Consider the following 16,803-nt stretch of genomic DNA (forward strand, 5'->3'; position numbering starts at 1 on the left):
ATCCGGCCCCTTACGACCGTAGCGGGTGGCGTCGTCCTCCCCGTTGAAGTCCCACATGGGGCGGCCTCTATACTGAAGCGGCTGCACCCCTCGCATGATGCATGCGGCCATGACCCCGATCATGGTCAGTCCGGAATGAGCTAACAATCTTATCCGGCCCATCAGGTAAATAACATCCCTGTCACTTTCCCTCTGAGGGCTCCGTGGACACCAACTTAGGCGCTTCTTTAGGGGAGCACTGTCGAACTCATGGAGGCTGATCCGGATAGGATCCGGCAGCGGGACGTCCTCTATATAAAACCATTCCGAAGGCCAGTCCTCGGACACCTTCTTTGGGGTTCCGGATAGATATCCGGTCCCGGCGATGCGCCACACTTCGGCTCCGCCCACTTGATATATCGACCCCTCCTTAGAGCAGGGCACAAGGCAGAATAGCCTTTTCCACAGCGCGAAATGAGCCTCGCAACCCAAAAACAGCCCGCAAAGGGCTACGAAGCCCGCGATATGCAATATGGAGGCAGGCGTGAGGTTGTGCAGCTGGAGGCCATAGAACTCTAGAAGCCCCTGGAGAAACGGATGAATTGGAAATCCGAGCCCTCTTATTAAGTAAGGGGCAAGGCATACCCACTCTCCTTTGGAGGGATTGGGGGCGCTCTCCGCTTGCTCTCCGCCATTATAGGTGGCAAGTCCGGCTCGAACCGGGACCATATAGGTCGGGGGAGAAATCCCTTGGTCTGGAGCTTCACTAGCTCGCTGTGCGGGATGGAGCACCTCTTCCAATCTCCAGGCTGAGGGCTGGAAGGGCGAGAGGAGGAGCTGTAGCGGCCGGCCATGATAGAATGGAACTCTGTCAGATACGCTCTGATGAATACTCGCGGAAGGGAGAAGGTGTGGTTTGGATCTAAATCCTCGTCCCCTTAAATAGGCGGCTCATTCACGCGGCTAGGGGTGTAAATATAAAAAACACCCTGACTTTTCGTATTCGTTTGACACGTGGAAAACAACCATTATTGGGCATAGAAGCCAAGGAGCACTACATTTACAAGAAACCGAACACTATTCAACAGGTACATGGAATTTGGAGGAGAACCCGCCTTGCAATGCCGAAGACAATCTGCACGCCGGACTCGTCATCATTGAAGCCTGGTTCAGGGGCTACTGAGGGAGTCCTAGATTAGGGGGTGTCCGGATGGCCGGACTATGCCTCCGGCCGGACTCCTGGACTATGAAGATACAAGATTGAAGACTTCGTCCCGTATCCGGAAGGGACTTTCCTTGGCGTGGAAGGCAAGCTTGGCGATACGGATATGTAGATCTCCTACCATTGTAACCGACTCTGTGTAACCCTAGCCCTCTCCGGTGTCTATATAAACCGGAGAGTTTTAGTCCGTAGGACGAACAACAATCATACCATAGGCTAGCTTCTAGGGTTTAGCCTCTCTGATCTCGTGGTAGATCTACTCTTGTACTACCCATATCATCAATATTAATCAAGCAGGACGTAGGGTTTTACCTCCATCAAGAGGGCCCGAACCTGGGTAAAACATTGTGTCCCCTGCCTCCTGTTACCATCCAACCTAGACGCACAGGTCGGGACCCCCTACCCGAGATCCACCGGTTTTGACACCGACAAGTGCTAACATAGTTGGATCATATGATTATCCCTCAAAGTGTAACAAAGAATCACTCCCGAGTTCCTATTAGCGGAGAACAAAAGATAGGAATTGTTTGTAGGGTACAAAACCACCTCAGAGCTATTCTTTTCGCTTGATCTATTCAAGAGTTCGTACTAAAATAACGCAAAGCTATTTTTTCCGTTCGATCTATCCTAGAGTTCGTACTAGAATAACACCAAAGCATATTCATATTCATAATACTCAATCCACACAAAGAACTACAAAGAGACCCCAAAGTTTCTTTCGGAGAAAAGATAATAAAACGTGCATCAACCCGTATGCATAGATTACCCCAATATCACCGTGGGAATCCGCAAGTTGAGTGCCATAACGTATATCAAGTGAATCAATAAGATACCCCATTTTCACCTAAAGTATCCATACCGCAAGACATACATCATGTGTTCTCAAATCTGAACATTCAATCCGACATGACAAAACTTTAAAGGGTAAAGATTCAATTCGTCACAACAAGAGTATAGAGGGGAGAAACATCATATGATTCGATTATATTAATAAAGCCCATGATATAGATCACGAGAGAGATAGAGAGATTAAACACATAGCTACTAGAACAAAGCCTCAGCCCCGAGGGTGGACTACTCCCTTATTGTGGTGGCCGTCGGGATGATGAAGATGACCACCGGAGATGATTCCCCCCTCCGGCAAGGTGCCGGAACGGGTCTAGATTGGTTTTGGGTGGCTACGGAGCCCTGCGGCGGCGGAACTTTTGATCTAGGTTAACCCCGAAGGGTTTCGGAATATTTGGGAATTTATAGTGCAAAGAGGGTGTGCGGGAGGCCACCAAGGTGGGCATAACCCACCTTGGCGCACCAGGGGGCCCTGGTGTGCCCTGGTGGGTTGTGCCCCCCTCGGGGCACCCCCCAGGTGCAGCTCTGGCCCATTGGGTTCTTTTTGGTCCAAAAAAAATCTCAGTAAAGTTTCGTTGCGTTTGGACTCCATTTGATATTGATTTCATGCGATGTAAAAAACAAGCAAAAATAGCAACTGGCACTTGGCACTGGGTCAATAGGTTAGTCCAAAAAATGATATAAAGTTTCTATAAAATGATTGTAAAACACTCAAGAATGATAAAATAACAACATGGATACTTCATAAATTATAGATACGTTGGAGACGTATCAGCATCCCCAAGCTTAATTCATACTCGTCCTCGAGTAGGTAAATGATAAAAGAAATAATTTATGAAGTGTGAATGCTAGCAAAGTGCATAAGTTTGATCAATGATTATTTCAATCACTTTTCCTAGCATCATAATAGTAATTCTTTTTTATGAAACTTTGCATGTTAAAGTAGCAACCAATTCACATGTTAAGGTTCAAACAATGAATTCTCTTGAAACTCAACAACCTATGTTCTTAGTCACCAAGCAATTGCAATTCAACTTATTCAACAGAGTTTAAGTAAGAGCTCCACATACTCAACCATCATATGGTCTTCTATGATTGCTAACACTCGCCTTGTACACATGAGCAAAACGTTTCAACCGGACACATAGAAAGATAGGGGCTTATAATTTTGCCTCCCAATGTATTCACCTCAAGGGTGATGTCGACAATAACAACTCATGCTACCCATATTCAACTGGACATATGTGCCTAGATCTTTCTTCACCACATGATTCTTGCCAAAAGAGAAAAATAAAAAGGAATAGAGAGAAAAACTTTGACTCTTTGCATAAAAATAAATACTGAAAAGTAAAATATAGGCCCTTCACAGAGGTAAGCAGAGGTTGCCATGCACTTATTTGTTTGTATGCTCAACCCCTTAGTGCAAAAGAACACCACGTTGTATTGCCCCTTATGATAGCAACCTTTATTATGTAGTCTGTCGCTTTTATTACTTTGCAATCACAAGTTCATACAACGCTCAATTTTCTCTTACACTAAATGATCTCACACTTTTAGAAGCAATTTTTATTGCCTTATTGCACCGATGGCAACTCACTTGAAGGATCTTGCTCAATCCTTAGGTAGGTATGGTGGACTCTTGAAAATAAGATTTGGGTTTAAGGGTTTTTGGATTCTTAAGTAGTTATCTCTACTTGGTGCAGAATTTTTTGCTAGCAAAGATGGGGGGCAAGCACCACATGTTGAAGGATCTATGACAATATAACTTCTATGTGAATATGAACAAACATAAACCATTACGTTTTCTTCATTGTCCAACGTCAACAATTTTGGCATATAATATTTTGATGGGGGCTCACAATCACAAAAAATTTCCATGATAGTATACTTGCATGTGAAAGTTCTCTTCCTTATACTAATTATTCATGAATTGCTTGTATGACCAATATTGTGATTGTCAAGCCTCAAAAGATTTCACTTTCTAAACCCAATGTGAAGCTACCACTAGGAATATGATTTCAACTTCATGACATTCAATTTATTCAACAATTTACTCATAGGATATAAGTGAAGCACAAGAGTAAAAATGACATAGAAAAGAGCTTCATTGGCGGGATGTGAATGCCGCTTACTTAGCCTCCCTGGCAACTATTTGAGGACTCTATTTTATTTAAAAACTTTCAGATCTAAGTACTTTATTAAAACAAAAAGCAAAGAAAAACAAAACGACATCTTAAGTATAGCACAACTCATGTGAAGAAGCAAAAACTTAGGCTTAACCAATACTAACCGATAATTGTTGAAGAGGAAAGGTGGGATGCCTACCGGGGCATCCCCAAGCTTAGATGCTTGAGACTTCTTGAAATATTATCTTGAGATGCCTTGGGCATCCCCAAGCTTGAGCTTTTGTCTCTCCTTAATTCCTCTCATATCGCGTTTTTTCCTAAATCTCAAAAACTTCATCCACACAAAACTCAACAAGAACTCGTGAGATAAGTTAGTATAAACCAATGTAAAAACCTTATCATTCTCTACTGTAGAAAATCACTAAAATTATTATTCAACATTGCATACTAAATTCCTCTGCATATTTAATACTGCTATCCTCAAATAGAATCATTAAACAAGCAAACATATGCAAACAATGCAAACATAACAGCAATCTACCAAAATAGTACAGTCTGTAAAGAATGCAAGAGTATCAATACTTATTCAACTCCAAACATTATAAAAATTTACCACACTGTAGAAAATTCATCATAGATTAATATGAATTTTTTTTAACATTTTATTACATACTAACCTTTATAGGGAATTTTTGCAACAGCGGCAAACTTTCTGTTTTCAGCAACAACATGTATACTTGCAAAATAAGCATAGTAAAGGCTATACATGCCACTTTTATTGAAATAAAAGATGCAAAAGAATATTATAAATAAAAGAAAGCAACTCCTAACAAAATAAATTGACGCTCCAAGAAAAACACATATCATGTGATGAATGAAAACATAGCTCCAAGTGAGGTTACCGATAATGTTGGAGACGAAAGAGGGGATGCCTTCCGGGGCATCCCCAAGATTAGTTGCTTGGATCTTCCTTGAATATTACTTTGGTGTGCCTTGGGCATCCCCAAGCTTAGGGACTTGTCACTCCTTATTATCCTCATATCGACATCTCACCCAAAACTTGAAAACTTCAATCACACAAAACTGAACGAAACTTCGTGAGATAGGTTAGTATGATAAAGAGGAAACCATTCCACTTTGGTACTTTCAAAGACAAGATTCATAAGTGTTTACACACAATGCCTACTGTAGCATATCATTTCCACAATTTATATGGAGCAATATAAGCCATGGAAACTAGAAAACAAGAAAACTATGCATTGAAAACAAAATCTGTCAAAAACAGAACAGTCTGTAGTAATCTGTACTCCAACCATACTTTTGCTACTCCAAAAATTCTGCGAAATTAGGAAAACTTGGAAAATTTTTCTGTTAATCATCCGCAAAAAGAATAAGCATTTTATCACGCTTTTGTTAAAAATGAGAATTGTTTTCCTGAGCACAAAGTTTATGTTTTTCTGCAAGATCAAATCAACTATCACTGTAAGCCATCCCAAAGGTCTTACTTGGTACTTTATTGAAAAAAAGCAATAAAACATGATTACCATAGTAGACTAATCATGTAAACACACCAAAACAGTAGGTAAGAGTGTTTGTTTGTCTCCCAACAAGCACTTTCCTTTAATGCCTTTTAGCTAGGCATGATGATTTCAATGATGCTCGCATAAAAGATAAGAATTGAAACACAAAGAGAGCATCATGAAGCATATGACTAGCACATTTAAGCCTAACCCACTTCCTATGCATAGGCATTTTGTGAGCAAACAACTTCTGGGAGCAAGAATCAACTAGCATAGGAAGGCAAAACAAGCATAACTTCAAGATTTTGAACACATAGAGAGGAAACTTGATATTATTGCAATTCCTACAAGCATAAGTTCCTCCTTCGTAATAATTTTCAGTAGCATCATGAATGAATTCAACAATATATCCATGACATAAAGCATTATTTTCATGATCCATAAGCATAGAAATTTTATTACTCACCACATAAGCAAATTTATTCTCATCAATAGTAGTGGGAGAAAACTCAACAAAATAACTATCATGGGATTGAAAATTAAAATCATGATGACAAGTTTCATGGTTATCATTATTCTTTATAGCATACATGTCATCACCATAATCATCATAGATAGGAACTTTGTTGTCATAGTCAATTGGAACCTCTTCGAAAATAGTGGATTCATCACTAAATAAAGTCATGACCTCTCCAAATCCACTTTCATCATTATAATCATCATAAATAGGAGGCATGCAATCATTATAACAAATTTGCACATCAAATCTAGGGGGACTGAAAATATCATCTTCATCAAACATAGCATCCCCAAGCTTATGGCTTTGCATATCATTAGCATCATGGATATTTAAGGAATTCATACTAACAACATTGCAATCATGCTCATCATTAAAATATTTTGTGCCAAGAATTTTATTGACTTCTTCTTCTAACAACTGGGCACAATTTTCTGAACCATCATTTTCAAGAAAGATATTATAAAGATGATCAATAATATGATGCAACCTAAATTCCATTTTTATGTAGTTTTCTTTTATAAACCAAACTAGTGATAAAACAAGAAACTAAATGATTCAATTGGAAGATCTAAAGATATACCTTCAAGCACTCAGCTACTCGGCAACAGCGCCAGAAAAGAGCTTGATGTCTAGTATGCAACTTTATTCTTATAGACACGTGTTGGGCCTCCAAGCGCAGAGTTTTGTAGGACAGTAGCAATTTTCCCTCAGGTGGATGACCTAAGGTTTATCAATCCATGAGAGGTGTAGGATGAAGATGGTCTCTCTCAAACGATCCTGCAACCAAATACAAGAAATCTCTTGTGTCCCCAACACACCCAATACAATGGTAAATTGTATAGGTGCACTAGTTCGGCGAAGAGATGGTGATAAAAGTGTAATATGGATGATAGAAATATATTTTTATAATCTGAATAAATAAAAACAGCAAGGTAGCAAGTAGCAAACGGGCACAAAAATGGTATTGCAATGCTTAAAAACAAGGCCTACGGTCCGTACTTTCACTATTGCAACCTCTCAACAGTGCTAACATAGTTAGATCATATGATTATCCCTCAAAGTGTAACAAAGAATCACCCCGAGTTCCTACTAGCGGAGAACAAAAGATATGAATTCTTTGTAGCGTACGAAACCACCTCAAAGCTATTCTTTCCGCTCGATCTATTCAAGATTTCGTACTAAAATAACGCAAAGCTATTTTTCCGCTCGATCTATCCTAGAGTTCGTACTAGAATAACACCAAAGCATATTCATATTCATAATACTCAATCCACACAAAGAACTACAAAGAGACCCCAAAGTTTCTATCAGAGAAAATATAATAAAACATGCATCAACCCCTATGCATAGGTTACCCCAATATCACCGCAGGAATCCGCAAGTTGAGTGCCATAACGTATATCAAGTGAATCAATAAGATACCCCATTGTCACCTCAAGTATTCATACCGCAAGACATACATCATGTGTTCTCAAATCTAAACATTCAATCTGACATTCAAAGGGTAAAGATTCAATTCATCACAACAAGAGTATAGAGGGGAGAAACATCATATGACCCGACTATATTAACAAAGCCCATGATATAGATCACGAGAGAGAGAGAGATTAAACACATAGCTACTGGAATAAACCCTCAGCCCAGAGGGTGGACTAATCCCTCCTCATCATGGTGGCCGCCGGGATGATGAAGATGGCCACCGGAGATGATTCCCCCCTCCGGCAGGGTGCCAGAACGGGTCTAAATTTGTTTTCGGTGGCTACGGAGCCCTGCGGCGGCGGAAGTTCTGATCTAGGTTAACCCCGAAGGGTTTCGGAATATTTGAGAATTTATAGTGCAAAGAGGGGGTGCAGGAGGCCACAGAGGTAGGCACAACCCACTTGGGCACGCCAGGAGGCCCTGGCGCGCCTTGATGGCTTGTGCTGTTGGGGAACGTAGCATGAAAGTTCAAAATAATTCCTACGCTCATGCAAGATCTATCTTGTAGATGCATAGTGATAACCCACAAGTATAAGGGATCGCAATCGTTTTCGAGGGTAGAGTATTCAACCCAAATTTATTGATTTGACACAAGGGGAGCCAAATAATATTCTCTAGTATTAGCAGCTGAGTTGTCAATTCAACCACAACTGGAAACTTAATATCTGCAACAAAGTGTTTAGTAGCAAAGTAATATGATAGTGGTGGTAGCGATAGCAAAAGGTAACAGTAGCAAAAGCAATATTTTTGGTGTTTTATAGTGATGATAACAATAGCAACGGAAAAGTAAATAAGCGAAGAACAATATATGGAAAGCTCGTAGGCAATGGATCGGTGATAGAGAATTATGCCAGATGCGATCGATCATGTAACAGTCATAACCTAGGGTGACACAGAACTAGCTCCATATCATCAATGTAATGTAGGCATGTATTCCGAATATAGTCATACGTGCTTATGGAAAAGAACTTGCATCTTTTGTCCTACCCTCCCATGGCAGCGGGGTCCTAATGGAAACTAAGGGATATTACGGCCTCCTTTTAATAGAGTACCGTACCAAAGCATTAACACATGGTGAATACATGAACTCCTCAAACTATGGTCATCACCAATAAGTATCCCGATTATTGTCACTTCGGGGTTAACAGATCATAACACATAATAGGTGACTATAGACTTGCAAGATAGGATCAAGAACTCTCATATATTGATGAAAACATAATAGGTTCAGATCTAAAATCATGGCACTCGGGCCCTAGTGACAAACATTAAGCATAGCAAAGTCATAGAAACATCAATCTTAGAACATAGTGGATACTAGGGATCAAACCCTAACAAATCTAACTCGATTACATGATAAATCTCATCCAACCCATCACCGTCCAGCAAGCCTACGATGGAATTACTCACGCACGGCGGCGAGCATCATGAAATTGGTAATGGAGGATGGTTGATGATGACGATGGCGACGGATTCCCCTCTCTAGAGCCCCGAACGGACTCCAGATCAGGCCTCCTGAGAGAGTTTAGGGCTTGGCAGCGGCTCTGTATCATAAAACGTGATGAATCCTTCTCCTTGGTTTTTTCTCCCCGAAAGTGAATATATGGAGTCAGGGTTGAGGTCGGTGGGGCGTCAGGGGGCCCACGAGGCAGGGGGCGCGCCCAGGGGGGCAGGAGCGCCCCCACCCTCGTGTACAGGTGGGACACCCCCTGACGTGGATCTTCCTTCCAATGTTTATTATATATTCCCAAATAATGCTCCGTTGATTTTCAGGTCATTCCGAGAACTTCTATTTCTGCACAAAAATAACACCATGGCAATTCTGCTGAAACCAGCGTCAGTCCGGGTTAGTTCCATTCAAATCATGCAAGTTAGAGTCCAAAACAAGGGCAAAAGTGTTTGGAAAAGTAGATACAACGGAGACGTATCAACTCCCCCAAGCTTAAACCTTTGCTTGTCCTCAAGCAATTCAGTTGATAAACTGAAAGTGATAAAGAAAAACTTTTACAAACTCTATTTGCTCTTGTTGTTGTAAATATGTAAAGACAACATTGAAGTTTTCAGCAAAGATTATGAACTAACCATATTCACAATAACATTTAGGTCTCATGTTTACTCATATCAATGACATAATCAACTAGCGAGCAATAATAATAAATCTCGGATGACAACACCTTCTCAAAACAATCATGATATGATATAACAAAGTGGTATCTTGCTAGCCCTTTCTGAGACCGAAAAACATAAATGCAGGGCACCTTTAAAGATCAAGGACTGACTAGACATTGTAATTCATGGTAAAAGAGATCCAGTCAAGTCATACTCAATGTAAACTAATCAGTAATGAATGCAAATGACAGAGGTGCTCTCCAGCGGGTGCCTTTTAATAAGAGGAGGATGACTCAACATAAAAGTAAATAGATAGGCCCTTCACAGAGGGAAGCAGGGATTTGTAGAGGTGCCAGAGCTCGGTTTTGAAATAGAGATGAATAATATTTTGAGCAGTATACTTTCATTGTCAACATAACAACCAAGAGATGGCGATATCTTCCATACTACACACATTATAGGCGGTTCCCAAACAGAATGGTAAAGTTTATACTCCCCCTCCACCAACAAGCATCAATCCATGGCTTGCTCGAAACAACGAGTGCCTCCAACTAACAACAGTCCCGGGGGAGTTTTGTTTGCAATAATTTTGATTTGATTTGCATAAAGCATGGGACTGGGCATCCCGGTGACCAGGCATTTTCTCGTGAGTGAGGAGAGGAGTCCACTCCTCTTGAGAATAAGCTGCCTAGCATGGAAGATATAGACAGCCCTAGTTGATACATGAGCTATTCGAGCATACAAAACAGAATGTTTATTTGAAGTTTTAGAGTTTGGCACATACAAATTTACTTGGAACGGCAGGTGGATACCTTGTATAGGCAGGTATGGTGGACTCATATGGAATAACTTTGGGGTTTGTGGAATTGGATACACAAGCAATATTCCCGCTTAGTACAAGTGAAGGCTAGCAAAAGACTGGGAAGCGACCAACCAGAGAGCGACAACAGCCATGAACATGCATTAAAGTCAATGAACATTGAGTGCAAGCATGAGTAGGATATAATCCACCATGGACATAAATATCGTGAATGCTATGTTGATTTTGTTTCAACTACATGCGTGAACATGCGCCAAGTCAAGTCACTTAAATCATTCAAAAGAGGATACCACCCTATCATACCACATCCCAACCATTTTAATAGCATGTTGGCACGCAAGGTAAACCATTGTAAGCTCCCAGCTAATTAAGAAAGGCATAAGTAACTATAATCTCTAATTGTCATTGCAAACATGTTTATTCATAATAGGCTGAATCAGGAACGATGAACTAATCATATTTACAAAAACAAGAGAGGTCGAGTTCATACCAGCTTTTCTCATCTCAATAAGTTCATCATATATTGTCATTATTGCCTTTCACTTGCATGACTGAATAGTATGATAATAATAATAGTGCACGTGCACTGGACTAAGCTGGAATCTGCAAGCATTCAATAAACAGGAGAAGACAAGGCAATATGGGCTCTTTTGTCAGATCAACAATAATGCATATAAGAGCCACTTTAACTATTTAATTATGGTCTTCTCCTATCGACCCCCAAAGAACAAGAAAAGAAATAAAACTATTTACACGGGAAAGCTCCCAACAAACAAAATAGGAACATGAAATATTTTTGGGTTTTCTTTTTAATTACTACTATAGGCATGGAAATTAAACTAGCTAAAAGCTACAACTATTTTTTTTGGTTTTTCTTAAAGTTTATCAAACACACAAGAAGAAAGCATAAAAAGGAGAATAAATTAGCATGGATGATACAATGAAAAAGTATGAGAACCGACAACTAGCAATGAGTGTGAGAACATGAATGTAATGTCGGTGAGGAATACGTACTCCCCCAAGCTTAGGCTTTTGGCCTAAGTTGGTCTATGGCCACGGCGGCCTGGCGGATATCCAAAGTTGTAATTGGGGTCGTACTGTGGTGGATACTCAGATTGCCACTGGTTAGCAATCACCTCCGGATCCCACTGGTAATCAGACTGTCGTGGAGGACCAAATTGTGGTTCTAGCTCTGGCTCTGCAGATGATGTAGGGTTCCGGTAGGCATGAATGGCCTCCAACGAAACAAGGTACTTGCCTGCAGATAAATCAAACAAGGAAGGAGCAGGCAGGGTAATAGTCTCAGGATGATTTTTACCAAATATTAATTTGTACTTAAGTGCCCTTTCCCTATTCCTAATAATAAAATCATGTGCTACCATACTCTTATAATCTAGATGAACAAGAGGCAGCAATTTTTCTTCTTTCTCATAATGCCTAATAGGTATGTTATAGAATGCAGCGAGGCGCGAGGCGAAGATGCCTCCCAAAATGGGGCCTTTAGTACGGTTAAGGTTTAACCGCTTTGCAACAATAGCTCCCATACTAAATGTGTCATCACGAAATAAAGCATGGCACATGATAACAATATCAGGGGCACTCAGGTTTCTACAGTTTCCGCGACCAATTAAGCATCTACTAGCAAATATAGCAAAGTAACGTAGAACAGGAAAGTGTATGCTAGTGATTCATGCATCGGAAACCTTCCTCGTTTCCCCTACAACAATGGTATAAATAAACCCATCCACACCATCACGATGGGGTTCCTCTATGATGCTCTCGAAAGGGATCAAGCAAACCCGACAAAAATCACGAAGTGACATCTCCTTATGCTCATCATACAAATAAAATTCCACCGTAGGTGGTGAGCTCCTAGAATGGAAATGAAAATTTTGCACAAAGGTATTGGTGAGTAACAAATACTGTTCGCGTCGGTCACGGAGGAAATTAGTGAGGCCTGGATTCTCAACAACTCATAAAAAATCGTCATAAATCTCGACTGATCTCAAGAAATCATCACAAGGCCATTCACACGACCGAACCTCCGTGGTGCAAGGCAGATTGTATTTGGGCCTCTCTTCTTCTTCACTTTGCTTATCCTTCGAGCTTCAGCTCAACGAGCCCCACAAAAATCTCTTCATTATTTTCTGAAATTTTTAGTAACTTCAAATAAAAGTGAACCAAACCCAACAAAATTTTTAGCAACTACTCCCACAAGTGCCTAGAGGTAAGATCATGCATCAAAAATACTTTTGACCATATAAATTTGACATGCAAGCTCAAGAACAGGGTCACCTAAGCAGCAAAAATATGCAATGAATAAAGCACTATAACAAAAACTAATTGGACCATTGGAGGAATCACATACCAAGGAACAATCCTCCAAAGCAGTTTTGTGAGAGGTGCTTTGAGCAAGGAGATCGAAAATGGCAGCAAAATGAGCTTGGACTCGGGTTTGAGCTGGTTAGAGGTGTTTGTGGGAGGAAGAAGGAGTGTGTGGTGGCTAGAATAAGTGGAGGGGAGCCACCATGGGCCCATGAGGCAGGGGGCGCGCCTAGGGGTAGGGCACGCCCTCCACCGTCGTGGCCAGGTGATTGATCCCCTGCTGTGTTTTCAGTGCCATATATTCTCAAATATTCTAGAAAAAATCATATTAAATTTTCAAGGCATTTGGAGAACTTTTATTTTCGGGATATTTTTATTGCACGGATAATTCAAAAAACAGACAGAATATACTATTTTTGCTTTATTTATTATAAATAACAGAAAGTAAAAAGAGGGTACAAAGAGTTGTGTTTTCTAAATTCATCCATCTCATGCTCATCAAAATGAATCCACTAACAAGGTTGATCTGGTCTTGTTAACAAACTCATTTCGAATAACATGAAACTGGAGAATTTTCGAATAACACTAGGTTACCTCAACGGGGATATGCATGTCCTCAACAATAAGAATATCATATTTCTTCTTGACAGTAGGAAGAGGAAATAAAAAACCTCCAATAGTAATCGTTGAAATTTTTCCAATAGAATTGATACTGTGGACTTGAGGTTGTTTCCTCGAAAACTGTACCGTATGCTCATTACCATTAACATGAAAAGTGATATTGCCTTTGTTGCAATCAATAACATCCCCTGCAGTATTCAAAAAAGGTCTTCCAAGAATAATAGACATACTATCGTCCTCGGGAATATCAAGAATAACAAAGTCCGTTAAAATAGTAACATTTGCAACCACAACAGGCACATCATCACAAATACCGACATGTATAGCAGTTGATTTATCAGCCATTTGCAAAGATATTTCAGTAGGTGTCAACTTATTCAAATCAAGTCTACGATATAAAGAGAGAGGTATAACACTAACACCGACTCCAAGATCACATAAAGCAGTTTTAACATAGTTTCTTTTAATGGAGCATGGTATAGTGGGTACTCCTGGGTTTCCTAACTTCTTTGGTATTCCACCCTTAAAAGTGTAATTAGCAAGAATGGTGGAAATTTCATCTTCCGGTATCTTTCTCTTATTAGTAACAATTTCTTTCATATACTTAGCATAAGGATTCATTTTTAGCATATCAGTTAAACGCATACGCAAAAAGATATGTCTAATCATTTTAGCAAAGCGCTCAAATCCTCATCATCCTTTTTCTTGGATGGTTTAGGAGGAAAAGGCATGGGTTTCTGAACCCATGGTTCTCTTTCTTTACCGTGCTTCCTAGCAACAAAGTCTCTCTTATCATAACGTTGATTCTTTGATTGTGGGTTATCAAGATCAACAGCAGGTTCAATCTCTATATCATTATCATTGCTAGGTTGAGCCTCATCATGAACATCATTATTAATATTATCACTAGGTTCATGTTCATTACCAGATTGTGTTTCAGCATCAGAAATAGAAATATCATTGGGATTCTCAGGTGTGTCAATAATAGGTTCACTAGAAGCATGCAAAGTCCTATCATTTTTTCTTTTTCTTCCTCTTAGAAGGACTAGGTGCATCTATAATATTTCTCTGAGAATCTTGCTCAATTATCTTAGGATGGCCTTCAGGATACAAAGGTTCCTCAGTCATTTTATGACCTCTAGTCATAACTCTAACAACATTATCATTTTTCTTACTATTTAATTCATTGAGCAAATCATTCTGAGCCTTAAGTACTTGTTCTACTTGAGTGGTAACCATAGAAGCATGCTTACTAATAAGTTTAAGTTCACCTTTAACATTAGCCATATAATCACCAAGTGTTCAAGCATATCATCATTGCGTTTTAATTCTCTACCAAAATAAGCATTGAAGTTTTCTTGTTTAACCATAAAGTCATCAAACTCATCCAAGCATGGGCTAGCAAACTTAGTAAATGGGATTTCAGCTTTATCATATCTATAGAGAGAATTTACCTTTACTACCCGTGTCGGGTTATCAAGACCATGTATTTCTTCAACATGCGGTAAATTAAGACCATGTATTTCTTCAATAGGAGGTAAATTCTTAACATCTTCAGCTTTAATACCTTTTTATTTCATAGATTTCTTTGCCTCTTGCATATCTTCAGGACTGAGAAATAGAATACCTCTCTTCTTCGGAGTTGGCTTAGGACTTGGTTCAGGAATTGGATCAGGAAGTGTCCAATTATTTTCATTAGTCAACATATTATTCAATAGAATTTCAGCTTCATCTGGTGTTCTTTCCCTGAAAACACAACCAACACAACTATCCAGGTTGTCTTTGGAAGCATCGCTAAGTCCATTATAAAAGATATCAAGTATTTCATTTTTCTTCAGAGGATGATCAGTCAAAGCATTAAGTAATTGGAGAAGCCTCGCCCAAGCTTGTGGGAGACTCTCTTCTTCAATTTGCACAAAATTATATATTTCCCTTAAAGCAGCTTGTTTCTTATGAGCAGGGAAATATTTAGCAAAGAAGTAATAAATCATATCCCGTGGACTACGCACAAAACTAGGATCAAGGGAATTAAACCATATCTTAGCATCACCCTTTAATGAGAACGGAAATAATTTAAGGATATAGTAATAGCGAGTTTTCTCATCATTAGTGAACAGGGTGGCTATATCATTTAATTTAGTAAGATGTTCCACAACATTTTCAGATTCATAGCCATAAAAAGGATCAGATTCAACCAAAGTAATTATCTCAGGGACGACAGAGAATTCATAAACCTTATCAGTAACAAAGATAGGTGAAGTAGCATAAGCAGGATCATATTGAATTCTAGCATTCAAATTTTTTTGTCTCAGCTTAGCTAATAATTTCTTAAGATCACTCCTATCATTGGAAGCAAGAAAGTCTCTAGCAATTTCTTCATCCACAACATAGCCCTCAGGCAGAACAGGTAATTCATATCTTGTAACATCCCAAATTTGCAATTTGGAATGTTATACACTAGATCATCATGCATAGCATATTTTCTTGCATTTTGGTCGATCCTAGAAATTTCACGCAACTCAAGGACCTTCGGAGAGAGTTGGAGATTTCGTTATTTTCATATTTGAGAGTTTTCTCAAATTTGAAAAGAGGATCATTTGATTTATTTATTTCATCTTCAATTATTTTTCCAATATCAAAAAAATGAGAGAGGGAATAATATGACTTTCCCAAAGTTAGGAAAAATGAAGATTTAATGAATAAGTCAAGTTTTAGTTTTGCCGGAGTTTTGTTTGCTTTTATTTGGATAGGGAAAAATGCGCGTTTTCAAAAATTGCATTTTAGGCCCGGAGAAAAGTTCATTTTGTTCGACTCATTTTTAGGAGTCGGGGAAAATTTACTTTAGATTTTTAGGAGTTCGTTTAGATAGTTTTTCTTTTGTTTTTCTGCGCGCGAAACCGATTAAAAAAAAGGAGCAGCTCCCGCGCGCCAGGCCAGTCGGGCCAAGGCCCAGTCAGCCGCCACCGCCCCCAGCCCCTCGCGCGAAGCCGAGTCCCAGCGGGACACTAGGCCGCCGCCCCCCCCCTTTTGCCCCTTGGCCAAGTCACACCCCCCCTCCTAGTATATATACTCACCCCCCCTCTCCCCACACCACCCCAAGCCCCAAGCCGCCGCCGCCTTAAGCTGCCGCCGCCGCCTTAAGCCGCCGCCGCCGCCCTAAGCCGCCTCCCGAGGTAGCCGTGCCGCCTCTTCTTTTCCTCGGTTCGGTTTTTCTTCTAGAAAACCGTTCCGGTTCT

The sequence above is a fragment of the Triticum urartu genome, chromosome 5, assembly GCF_003073215.2.
Source record: "Triticum urartu cultivar G1812 chromosome 5, Tu2.1, whole genome shotgun sequence".
NCBI classification, from domain to species: Eukaryota; Viridiplantae; Streptophyta; class Magnoliopsida; order Poales; family Poaceae; genus Triticum; species Triticum urartu.